The sequence below is a fragment of the Bubalus bubalis genome, chromosome 5 (assembly GCF_019923935.1).
Source record: "Bubalus bubalis isolate 160015118507 breed Murrah chromosome 5, NDDB_SH_1, whole genome shotgun sequence".
Taxonomy (NCBI): Eukaryota; Metazoa; Chordata; class Mammalia; order Artiodactyla; family Bovidae; genus Bubalus; species Bubalus bubalis.
Genome location: NC_059161.1, coordinates 63,181,723 through 63,193,923, shown reverse-complemented (window position 1 = coordinate 63,193,923; position 12,201 = coordinate 63,181,723).

Here is a 12,201-nt window from a genome sequence, read left to right as displayed (position 1 = left end):
ATATATAGTAAAAAAAAAAATTAAATGATTAGATATAAATCCGAAAATAGTCCTATTTCACTTTGTTTACATGTAATTTATACTGTATATAAAAATGTCATTATTTGACCAAGATGCTTTTCCCCCCTTAAGGCATTTTTCAGAATTCTGTGAATTATCAGTGCTCTGCAAGATATGAGTAATCACATTTTGTATTGTCTTATTAAACAATTTGGAAAACTGACCCAAATTCAATCACCGACATACAAAAAGAAAATTACTTTCAAAACATCAGTCTGACTTTCATCCTTCAAAGAACACTCTGACATTAGATGTTGATAGTTTAGCAGAAATCTGTGGCCCAAGGCTGTTTTACAGCAGCTGCTTTATTGATCTAGACAATATTCAGTTATTTGTCATGGTCTTTTCTAAAAATCTAACGTGCTTGTGTTCAGAGGTGGGAGGAAAGATCAGCAAATGCTTGCTATTGCCTCCCAGCAAAATAAAGTGAAAACTCTGCCATTGTCAAGTAACTTGAGACTTTGCTCATCTTCAATTCAAACATTTCAGGAAAATACAGATTTTCAAAATTCCAAAGCATATAAGCACTATATAAAACTATACTGCAGTGGTTAATGATATAGGCTCCAGATTCATATAGACAGAATTATTAGCTATGTGATCTTCGGCATACTCCTTGGGATCAGTTTAATTCAGTCCCTCAGTCATGTCCGACTCTTTGCGACCCCATGAACTTCAGCACACCAGGCGCCTGTGTTGATCATCAACTCCCGGAGTCCACCCAAACCCATGTCCATTGAGTCAGTGATGCCATCCAACGATCTGATCTTTTGCTGTCATCTTCTCCTCCTGCCCTCAATCTTTCCCAGCATCAGGGTCTTTTCCAATGAGTCAGCTCTTCGCATCAGATGGCTCAAGTATTGTAGTTTCAGCTTCAACATCAGTCCTTCCAGTGAACACCCAGCTCTGATCTCCTTTAGGATGGACTGGTTGGATCTCCTTGCAGTCCAAGGGACTCTCAAGAGTATTATCCAACTCCACAGTTCAAAAGCATCAATTCTTCGGTGCTCAGCCTTCTTCACAGTCCAACTCTCACATCCATACATGACCACAGGAAAAACCATAGCCTTGACTAGACGGACCTTTGTTGGCAAGGTAATGTCTCTGCTTTTTAATATGCTGTCTAGGTTGGTCATAACTTTCCTTCCAAGGAGTAAGTGTCTTTTAATTTCATGGCTGAAATCACCATCTGCAATGATTTTGGAGCCCAGAAAAATAAAGTCAGCCACTGTTTCCACTGTTTCCCCATCTATTTGCCATGAAGTGATGGGACCGGATGCCATGATCTTAGTATTCTGGATGTTTAGCTTTAAGCCAACTTTTTCAGTCTCCTCTTTCACTTTCATCAAGAGGCTCTTTAGGTCTTCTTCACTTTCTGCCATAAGGGTGGTGTCATCTGCATATCTGAGGTTATTGATATTTCTCCCGGCAATCTTGATTCCAGCTTGTGTTTCTTCCAGTCCAGCGTTTCTCATGATGTACTCTGCATAGAAGTTAAATAACCAGGGTGACAATATACAGTCTTGACGTACTCCTTTTCCTGTTTGGAACCAGTCTATTATTCCATGTCCAGTTCTAACTGTTGCTTCCTGACCTGCATACAGACTTCTCAAGAGGCAGGTCAGGTGGTCTGGTATTCCCATCTCTTTCAGAATTTTCCACAGTTTATTGTGATCCACACAGTCAAAGGCTTTGGTATAGTCAATAAAGCAGAAATAGATGTTTTTCTGGAACTCTCTTGCTTTTCTGATGATCCAGCAGATGTTGGCAATTTGATCTCTGGTTCCTCTGCCTTTTCTAAAACCAGCTTGAACATCTGGAAGTTAACAGTTCATGTATTGCTGAAGCCTGGCTTGGAGAATTTTGAGCATTACTTTACTAGCATGTGAGATAAGTGCAATTGTGCGATAGTTTGAGCATTCTTTGGCATTGCCTTTCTTAGGGATTGAAATGAAAACTGACCTTTTCCAGTCCTGTGGCCACTGCTGAGTTTTCCAAATTTGCTGGCATATTGAGTGCAGCACTTTCACAGCATCATCTTTCAGGATTTGAAATAGCTCCACTGGAATCCCATCACCACCACTAGCTTTGTTCATAGTGATGCTTCCTAAGGCTCACTTGCCTTCACATTCCAGGATGTGTGGCTCGAGGTGAGTGATCACACCATCATGATTATCTGGGTCATGAAGATCTTTTTTGTACAGTACTTCTGTGTATTCTTGCCACCTCTTCTTAACATCTGCTTCTGTTAGGTCCCTACCATTTCTGTCCTTTATGGAGCCCATCTTTGCATGACATGTTCCCTTGGTATCTCTAATTTTCTTGAAGAGATCTCTAGTCTTTCCCATTCTATTGTTTTCCTCTATTTATTTGCATTGATCGCTGAGGAAGGCTTTCTTATCTCTCTTTGCTATTCTTCAGAACTCTGCATTCAAATGGGTATACCTTTCCTTTTCTCATTTGCTTTTTGCTTCCCTTCTTTTCACAGCTATTTGCAAGGCCTCCTCAGACAGCCATTTTGTTTTTTTGCATTTCTTTTTCTTGGGGATGGTCTTGATTCCTGTCTCCTGTACAATGTTATGAACCTCTGTCCATAGTTCATCAGGCACTCTATCAGATCTAGTCCTTTAAATCTATTTCTCACTTCCACTGTATAGTCTTAAGGGAATTGATTTAGGTCATACCCGAATGGTTTATTGATTTTCTCCACTTTTTCAATTTAAGTCTGAATTTGGCAATAAGGAGTTCATGATCTGAGCCACAGTCAGCTCCTGGTCTTGTTTTTGCTGACTGTATAGAGCTTCTCCATCTTTCGCTGCAAAGAATATAATCAATCTAATTTTAGTGTTGACCATCTGGTGATGTCCATGTGTAGAGTCCTCTCTTGTATTGTTGGAAGAGGGTATTTGCTATGACCAGTATGTTCTCTTGGCAGAACTCTATTAGCGTTTGCCCTGCTTCATTCTGTACTCCAAGGCCAAATTTAGCTCTTACTCCAGGTGTTTCTTGACTACCTACTTTTGCATTCCAGTCCCCTATAATGAAAAGGACATATTTTGGGGGGGGGGGGGTGTTAGTTCTAAAAGGTCTTGTAGGTCTTCATAGAACCATTCAACTTCAGTTTCTTCAGCATTACTGGTCAGGGCATAGACTTGAATTATGGTGATATTGAATGGTTTGCCTTGGAAACAGAGATCATTCTGTTGTTTTTGAGATTGCATCCAAGTACTGCATTTCAGACTCTTTTGTTGACTATGATAGCTACTCCATTTCTTCTAAGGGATTCCTGCCCATAGTAGTAGATATAGGCAGGATGATATAGGTCATCTGAGTTAAATTCACCCATTCCAGTCCATCTTAGTTCGCTGATTCTTAGAATTTCAATGTTCACTCTTGTCACTTCCAATTCGCCTTGATTCATGGACCTGACATTCCAGGTTCCTATGCAATATTGCTCTTTACAGCATTGGACCTTGCTTCTATCACCAGTCCAATCCACAACTGGGTGTTGTTTTTGCTTTGGCTCCATCCCTTCATTCTTTGTGGAGTTATTTCTCCACTGATTTCCAGTAGCATATTGGGCACCTACTGACCTGAAGAGTTCATCTTTCAGTGTCCTATATTTTTGCCTTTTTATAATGTTCATGGGGTTCTTATGGCAAGAATACTGAAGTGGTTCGCCATTCCCTTCTCCAGTGGACCACATTGTGTCAGACCTCTCTACCTTGACCCATTCATCTTGGGTCGCCCCACACAGCATGGCTTGATTTAATTGAGTTAGACAAGGCTGTGGTTCATGTGATCAGATTGGCTAGTCGTCTGTGATTGTGGTTCATAATATTTAATTTCTTCATTGGAAAATCAGGATCATAATTGCAGATCAAGAGGCAACAGTTAGAACTGGACCTGGAACAACAGACTGGTTCCAAATTGGGAAAGGAGTATGTCAAGGCTGTATATTCTCACCCTATTTATTTAACTTATATGCAGAGTACATCATGTAAAATTCTGGGCTGGATGAAGTACAAGCTGTAATCAAGCTGGGAGAGATGTCAATAGCCTCAGATATGCAGATGATACCACCCTTATTGGCAGAAAGTGAAGAAGAACTAAAGAACTTTCATGAAAGTGAAAGAGGAAAGTGAAAATGTTGGCTTAAAACTCAACATTCAGAAAGCTAAGATCATGGCATCTGGTCCCTTCATTTCGTATCAAATTAGTTGGGGAAACAATGCAAATAGTGACAGACTTTATTTTGTTGGGCTCCAAAATGATGACTGCAGCTATGAAACTAAAGGACACTTGCTTCTGGAAGAAAAGTTATGACCAATATAGACAGAATATTAAAAAGCAAAGACATTACTTTGCCAACAAAGATCTGTCTAGTCAAAGCTATGGTTTTTCCAGTAGTCATGTATGGATGTGAGAGTTGGACTATAAAGAAAGCTGAGCACCAAAGAATTGATGCTTTTGAACTGTGGTGCTGGAGAAGACTCTTCAGAGTCCCTTGGACTGCAAGGAGATCCAAGCTGTCTATCCTACAGGAAATCAATCCTGAATATTCATTGGAAGGACTGATGCTGAAGCTCCAATAATTTGGCCACCTGATGCAAAGAACTGACTCATTGGAAAAGACCCTGATGCTAGGAAAGATTGAAGGCATAAGGAGAAGTGGAAGACAGAGGATAAGATGGTGGATGGCATTACTGACTCAGTGGACATGAGCTTGAGCAAGCTCTGGGAGTTGGTGACGGACAGGGAAGCCTGGCATGCTGCAGTCCATGGGGTCAAAAAGAGTCTGACAGGACTGAGCGACTGGACTGAACTGACTTAATTGGAGCTCTGAAATAATATTATTTTGTGATGATGCCTGTGGGACTGCCCCGGTGGCTCAGATGGTAAATAATCCACCTAAAAAGTTTCCATTACATGTACTCTATTATTATCCCCATTAGTAACATAGATCATTGGGCTTCCCAGGTCGCACACTTGTGAAAAATCTGCCTGCCAATGCAGGAGATGCAGATTCAATCCTTGGGTTAGGAAGATCCCCTGGAGAAGGATATGGGAATTTACTCCAGCATTCCTGCCTGGAAAGTCCCATGGACAGAGGAGCCTGGCATGCTTCAGTCCATGGGGTCAGAAAGAGTGGAACATGACTTAGTGATTAAATACCACCACCAATATAGATATTTATTTTACGAGTGTGAATAGTATAACTCATTCCCACATAGACTTAATTCATTGGCTTATACTACATTTAGAGAAATAAGTTTTACAAATTTTACTTTCATTAGTTGGTGATGAAAACGGAAACTAAAAAAAGAAAGAAAACAAAAGGGTGTTTGAAATAACAAATGGTTTCTTAAGAAGTTTTCCTGTTATTATGTAACTTAACTGTCCCCCTAACTGTGTGAGGCAACTATGAATTGTTCAAGTTCATATATCAGGTCCAATTTCATGGTCAGGTTCATAGTATTTTAAAGAAAAGGAATAATATTCTCAGAAGAGATCATCTATATTCTCTGACTTGGGGACTACTTTACCATGCAACTCTCATAAGCGGAAATAAAAGTCCCAACTCAACCTACAAATTTCTTAAATGAGATTTGCTCTTAAGAAATCTAAATTTGTTTCCTTCTACATATTGAAGAGAGCAAGTCAATCAAAAACTTATTATATTTATTTTACCTATAACAAAAACCTGTTATAACACGTGTGTGTTTTTAATATAAATACTTCTGTAATAAAAATTGCTACTAAGTGCCTGCAAGAGCCACAGGCATGAGATCTTAGAAGAGGGTGGCAGAGAGAAGATGACATGCAAAATCAGAGACATCTCAGAGCTAACATCCTCCAATAGGTATGGCATAAACCTGAATTGAGTTAATTTAAATGATATACCAAACTAAGGTCTTTAATAATGTGTAAATGTTTTAGGTATTGAAACTCAATATCTAGTTGAAAGATGGCATGCTTTGAAGAATCTAGAAAACCTAGAAAATCCAGACAGGCAAGCAAAGGCAAACTTTAAACTTATTTTGTGAAGCTTTTCTTCAATTCCTGCCAGGTACGAGTTAAAGATTTCCTCTGTGGTTATACAGGTTTTGTATACACAGATTCGTATTATACTTAAGTTAATCTTCTGAAAATGTGCACACACACACACACACACAACTTCTATTTCCCAAGGAGATTATATATATATATTCTTAATTTGTAGGTTATAGGTCATGAAGTTTGGATGGCTTTATCAGAAAACACTAAATAGTGGTTTCAACCAGATTGAAAGTTTATTTGGCTTTTGGTTAAAGTTAGTAGGCTTCCCTGGTGGCTCAGACAGTAAAGAGTCTGCCTGCAATGTACAGGACCCAAGTTCGATCCTTGAGTTGGGAAGATCCCCTTGAGTAGGAAATGGCAACCCACTCTTTCATTCTTACCTGGAGAATCCCATGGACAGAGTAGCCTGGTGGGCTTTAGTCCTTGGGGTCACAAAGAGTCAGACATGACTGAACAACTAGCACAAATTGGGTAGGTCAGGAAAATTGTACTCCATTAGGTTATCAAGGAAGTTTAATTTCACTTTTTTTTTTCATTCCCCCATACTCAGTATGGTCTTTCTCTTCACAATTAGGGTGAATTCACTTTCACTGTGTCCACATTTCATCTATTTAGGAGAGGGAAAGAGGAGGTGGTACATAACTTACTTCCTTTTAAGCTTTGGGAACAGACTGCAAAAACTCCTCCACAACCCAATCCTGATGGCTTCATTCCATGGGCATATCTATCTTCAGGTAACATGGTAACCCAATCCAGTATTCTTGTCTGGAGAATCCACATGGACAGAGGAGCCTGGCGGGCTGTAGTCCATGGGGTCACAAAGAATTGAACATGACTGAATGACTAAGTACACAGGGGAAAATGCAACCTCTAACTAAGCAGCCATGTGTCCTGGCAAATGTAGAGGTGTTGTGATCGATTTAAGGAGGGAATATGGACATGAAAAATTCAATAAGCAGTCTATGCCACATCATACAAGGAAAAACAATGTAATCTTCAAAAAATAAAAAATGGTACAATCTTCAAAGAATTATCTGGTTGAAATCATGATGGATTTTTTTATGCTATGATGCCAGACTGTTTTGGGGCTCCAACAATGAATCCACTATGTGTTCCCACTTCTCCAAACCCATTTACCTGCTCTGAGACTGCCTTAGCTACACAAAGAAGGATGTGCCAAGGGACACATCAGAAAAGAACAGACATAAACTCCTGCCCTCATGAACTAGGAGATATGCTGATATTAGGTAGGCATCTCAAGCAACAGAATTTCCCAAGAATTTAGGCTCCAAATACTGAGACCAATATGTGAGGGGGAAAAATGGGGAAAAAAGGAGGTTATATGAGAATACTTCTTCTTATTAGATGAAATTGAGGATCATATCTACCATTTCACTGTTATGGCTCTCATTTTCTTTAAAACACAGAAATACAAAGGATCATAAGAGACTACTATCAGCAATTATGTGCCAATAAAATGGACAACTTGGAAGAAATGGACAAATTCTTAGAAAAGTACAACTTTCCAAAACTCAATCAGGAAGAAATAGAAAATATTAACAGACCCATCACAAGCATGGAAATTGAAACTGTAATCAGAAATCTTCCAGCAAACAAAAGCCCAGATCCAGATGGCTTCACAGTTGAATTCTACCAAAAATTTAGAGAAGAGCTAACACCTATCTTACTCAAACTCTTCTGGAAAATTGCAGAAGAAGGTAAACTTCCAAACTCATTCTATGAGGCCACCATCATCCTAATAACAAAACCTGACAAAGATCCCACAAAAAAAGAAAACTACAGGCCAATATCACTGATGAACATAGATGCAAAAATCCTTAACAAAATTCTAGCAATCAGAATCCAACAACACATTAAAAAGATCATACACCATGACCAAGGGGGCTTTATCCCAGGGATGCAAGGATTCTTCAATATCCGCAAATCAATCAATGTAATACACCACATTAACAAATTGAAAAATAAAAACCATATGATTATCTCAATAGATGCAGAGAAAGCCTTTGACAAAATTCAACATCCATTTATGATCAAAACTCTCCAGAAAGCAGGAATAGAAGGAACATACCTCAACATAATAAAAGCTATATATGACAAACCCACAGCAAACATTATCCTCAGTGGTGAAAAATTGAAAGCATTTCCTCTAAAGTCAGGAACAAGACAAGGGTGCCCACTTTCACCATTACTATTCAACATAGTTTTGGAAGTTTTGGCCACAGCAATCAGAGCAGAAAAAGAAATAAAAGGAATCCAAATTGGAAAAGAAGAAGTAAAACTCTCACTATTTGCAGATGACTTGATCCTCTACATAGAAAACCCTAAAGACTCCACCAGAAAATTAGTAGAGCTAATCAACGAATATAGTAAAGTTGCAGGATATAAAATCAACACCCAGAAATCCCTTTCATTCCTATACATTAACAATGAGAAAACAGAAAGAGAAATTAAGGAAACAATTCCATTCACCATTGCAATGAAAAGAATAAAATACTTAGGAATATATCTACCTAAAGAAACTAAAGACCTATATATAGAAAACTATAAAACACTGGTGAAAGAAATCAAAGAGGACACTAATAGATGGAGAAATAGACCATGTTCATGGATTGGAAGAATCAATATAGTGAACATGAGTATACTACCCAAAGCAATTTATAGATTCAATGCAATCCCTATCAAGCTACCAAAGGTATTCTTCACAGAGCTAGAACAAATAATTTCACAATTTGTATGGAAATACAAAAAACCTCGAATAGCCAAAGCTATCTTGAGAAAGAAGAATGGAACTGGAGGAATCAACCTACCTGACTTCAGGCTCTACTACAAAGCCACAGTCATCAAGACAGTATGGTACTGGCACAAAGACAGAAATATAGATCAATGGAACAAAATAGAAAGCCCAGAGATAAATCCACACACATATGGACACCTTATCTTTGACAAAGGAGGTAAGAATATACAATGGATTAAAGACAATCTCTTCTATACATAAGTGTCTCTTTTGCTGTCTCGTACACAGGGTTATTGTCTTATGGACTCTGTGAGAGAGGGAGAGGGTGGGAAGATTTGGGAGAATGGCATTGAAACATGTAAAATATCATGTATGAAACGAGTTGCCAGTCCAGGTTCGATGCATGATACTGGATGCTTGGGGCTGGTGCACTGGGATGACCCAGAGGGATGGAATGGGGAGGGAGGAGGGAGGAGGGTTCAGGATGGGGAACACATGTATACCTGTGGTGGATTCATTTTGATATTTGGCAAAACTAATACAGTTATGTAAGTTTAAAAATAAAATAAAATTAAAAAAAAATAAATAAAGACAATCTCTTTAACAAGTGGTGCTGGGAAATCTGGTCAACCACTTGTAAAAGAATGAAACTAGAGCACTTTCTAACACCATACACAAAAATAAACTCAAAATGGATTAAAGATCTAAACGTAAGACCAGAAACTATAAAACTCCTAGAGGAGAAAATAGGCAAAACACTCTCTGACATACATCACAGCAGGATCCTCTATGACCCACCTCCCAGAATATTGTAAATAAAAGCAAAAATAAACAAATGGGACCTAATTAAACTTAAAAAGCTTCTGCACAACAAAGGAAACTATAAGGAAGGTGAAAAGAAAGCCTTCAGAATGGAAGAAAATAATAAGAAATGAAGCAACAGACAAACAACTAATCTCAAAAATATACAAGCAACTCCTACAGCTCAATTCCAGAAAAATAAATGACCCAATCAAAAAATGGGCCAAAGAACTAAATAGACATTTCTCCAAAGAAGACATACAGATGGCTAACAAACACATAAAAAGATGCTCAACATCACTTATTATCAGAGAAATGCACATCAAAACCACTATGAGGTACCATTTCATGCCAGTCAGAATGGCTGCGATCCAAAAGTCTACAAGCAATAAATGCTGGAGAGGGTGTGGAGAAAAGGGAACCCTCTTCCACTGTTGGTGGGAATGCAAACTAGTACAGCCACTATGGAGAACAGTGTGGAGATTCCTTAAAAAACTGGAAATAGAACTGCCTTATGACCTAGCAATCCCACTGCTGGGCATACACACTGAGGAAACCAGAATTGAAAGAGACACGTGTACCCCAATGTTCATCGCAGCACTGTTCATGCCAGGACATGGAAGCAACCTAGATGTCCATCAGCAGATGAATGGATAAGAAAGCAGTGGTACATATACACAATGGAGTATTACTCAGCCATTAAGAAGAATACATTTGAATCAGTTCTAATGAGGTGGATGAAACTGGAGCCTATTATACAGAGTGAATAAGCCAGAAAGAAAAACACCAATAACGCATATATATGGAATTTAGAAAGATGGTAACAATAACCCTGTGTACGAGACAGCAAAAGAGACACTGATGTATAGAACAGTCTTTTGGACTCTGTGGGAGAGGGAGAGGGTGGGATGATTTGGGAGAATGGCATTGAAATATTTATAATATCATATATGAAATGAGTCGCCAGTCCAGGTTCAATGCATGATACTGGATGCTTGGGGCTGGTGCACTGGGACAACCCAGAGGGATGATATGGGGAGGGAGGATGGTTCAGGATGGGGAACACATATATACCTGTGGCAGATTCATTTTGATATATAGAAAAACCTATACAATATTGTAATGTTAAATAAAATAAAATAAAAAAAATAAAAATAAAAGGACTGTGATTGGATTCATTGATTCTGAAAATTTCTTTCAGCTCTCCTATTCTATTAAATAATACTTCAATATCTTTAAGGAATTAGTATACTGTTATAGAGGGCAATTGCTTAAATCTAATAATTTATATTTTCTTTAATTTCACTATTTTGCTAAAGCTTTTAAATATCTACACTTTAGTTCAAATTCTACAAGTTAAAACTAGTGCTCAAGTGGAAACCATTAAATTTAGTGATATTAAGATGATATAGATGAACACACTTCCATTTTCTAATTGAATCCTACATGAGTTTGAATTCTTTTTTTGTTGTTTCCTATAAAGTAAAAGGTGGTAAAAATAATTATATTGTCCACATATAATACCTTAGTAATTTGCTTTCTACTCAGAGACTATTAGAATACCTGACCTCAAAGATGTTGTTAATGCAGTTTTGAAATTTAATTTTGATGCATTGATTTTTTTCCTAGGGGATAAGAACAATTCAAAATGGAAAATATGATTTGTACTTTATTCTTTACAAGTAAGAAAAGCCTCAGGAAATTTTAATAAGATTTAGTTATGAAATAAAATGAAAATCAGAATTAACTTTTGTTTATAATCATGCAGTTGTTAATATCAGCCAGTTACATGGTCATTTGGGGCAGTTAGTTAATGCTGAGAGGGGGAAATAATGATGTGATTTAATTTGAGATTTCTTTTTAAATAAAATAAGTGTAAAACTTTGTAAAATTAATCATTTGATCCACCAAATAGTTCCTTAGCCAAGTCCACAGCACTGTTAGAGAAGGAAAGCATATTTGTAATTAATCAATCTGTTACAAACCAACAGAAGTGGTATGTTATTTTTTATAAATTATTTTAGTTTAAATGAGCAAGATTAGGAAGAAAATCCCCAAAGACTCAGAGATCAAAGTAATCTCTCCTTTGTCTTAACCCCCAGTATTTCAGGACATCTTATCGTTAAAGTACAGTCTTTCCTTTTTCTTCTCCTTGCTGTCAGTCACAGTCCATGAAATGTGATAGGTACTCAACACATGTGCATGAGCTTGTGTGGGACTAACTTTAATTGGATGGGAAAAGAAAAGACTGAATAAAAGTTTGAATTCTGCGTTTTATTTACTAAAACAATGTGACATTTTACTTATCTTATTTATGTATATATCTTGTATATATACCTGGCTTGTACATTTCTACAGTTTTACTATAACCAGTCCATTCTAAAGGAGATCAGCCCTGGGATTTCTTTGAAAGGAATGATGCTAAAGCTGAAACTCCAGTACTTTGGCCACCTCATGCGAAGAGTTGACTCATTGGAAAAGACTCTGATGCTGGGAGGGATTGGGGGCAAGAGGAGAAGGGGACG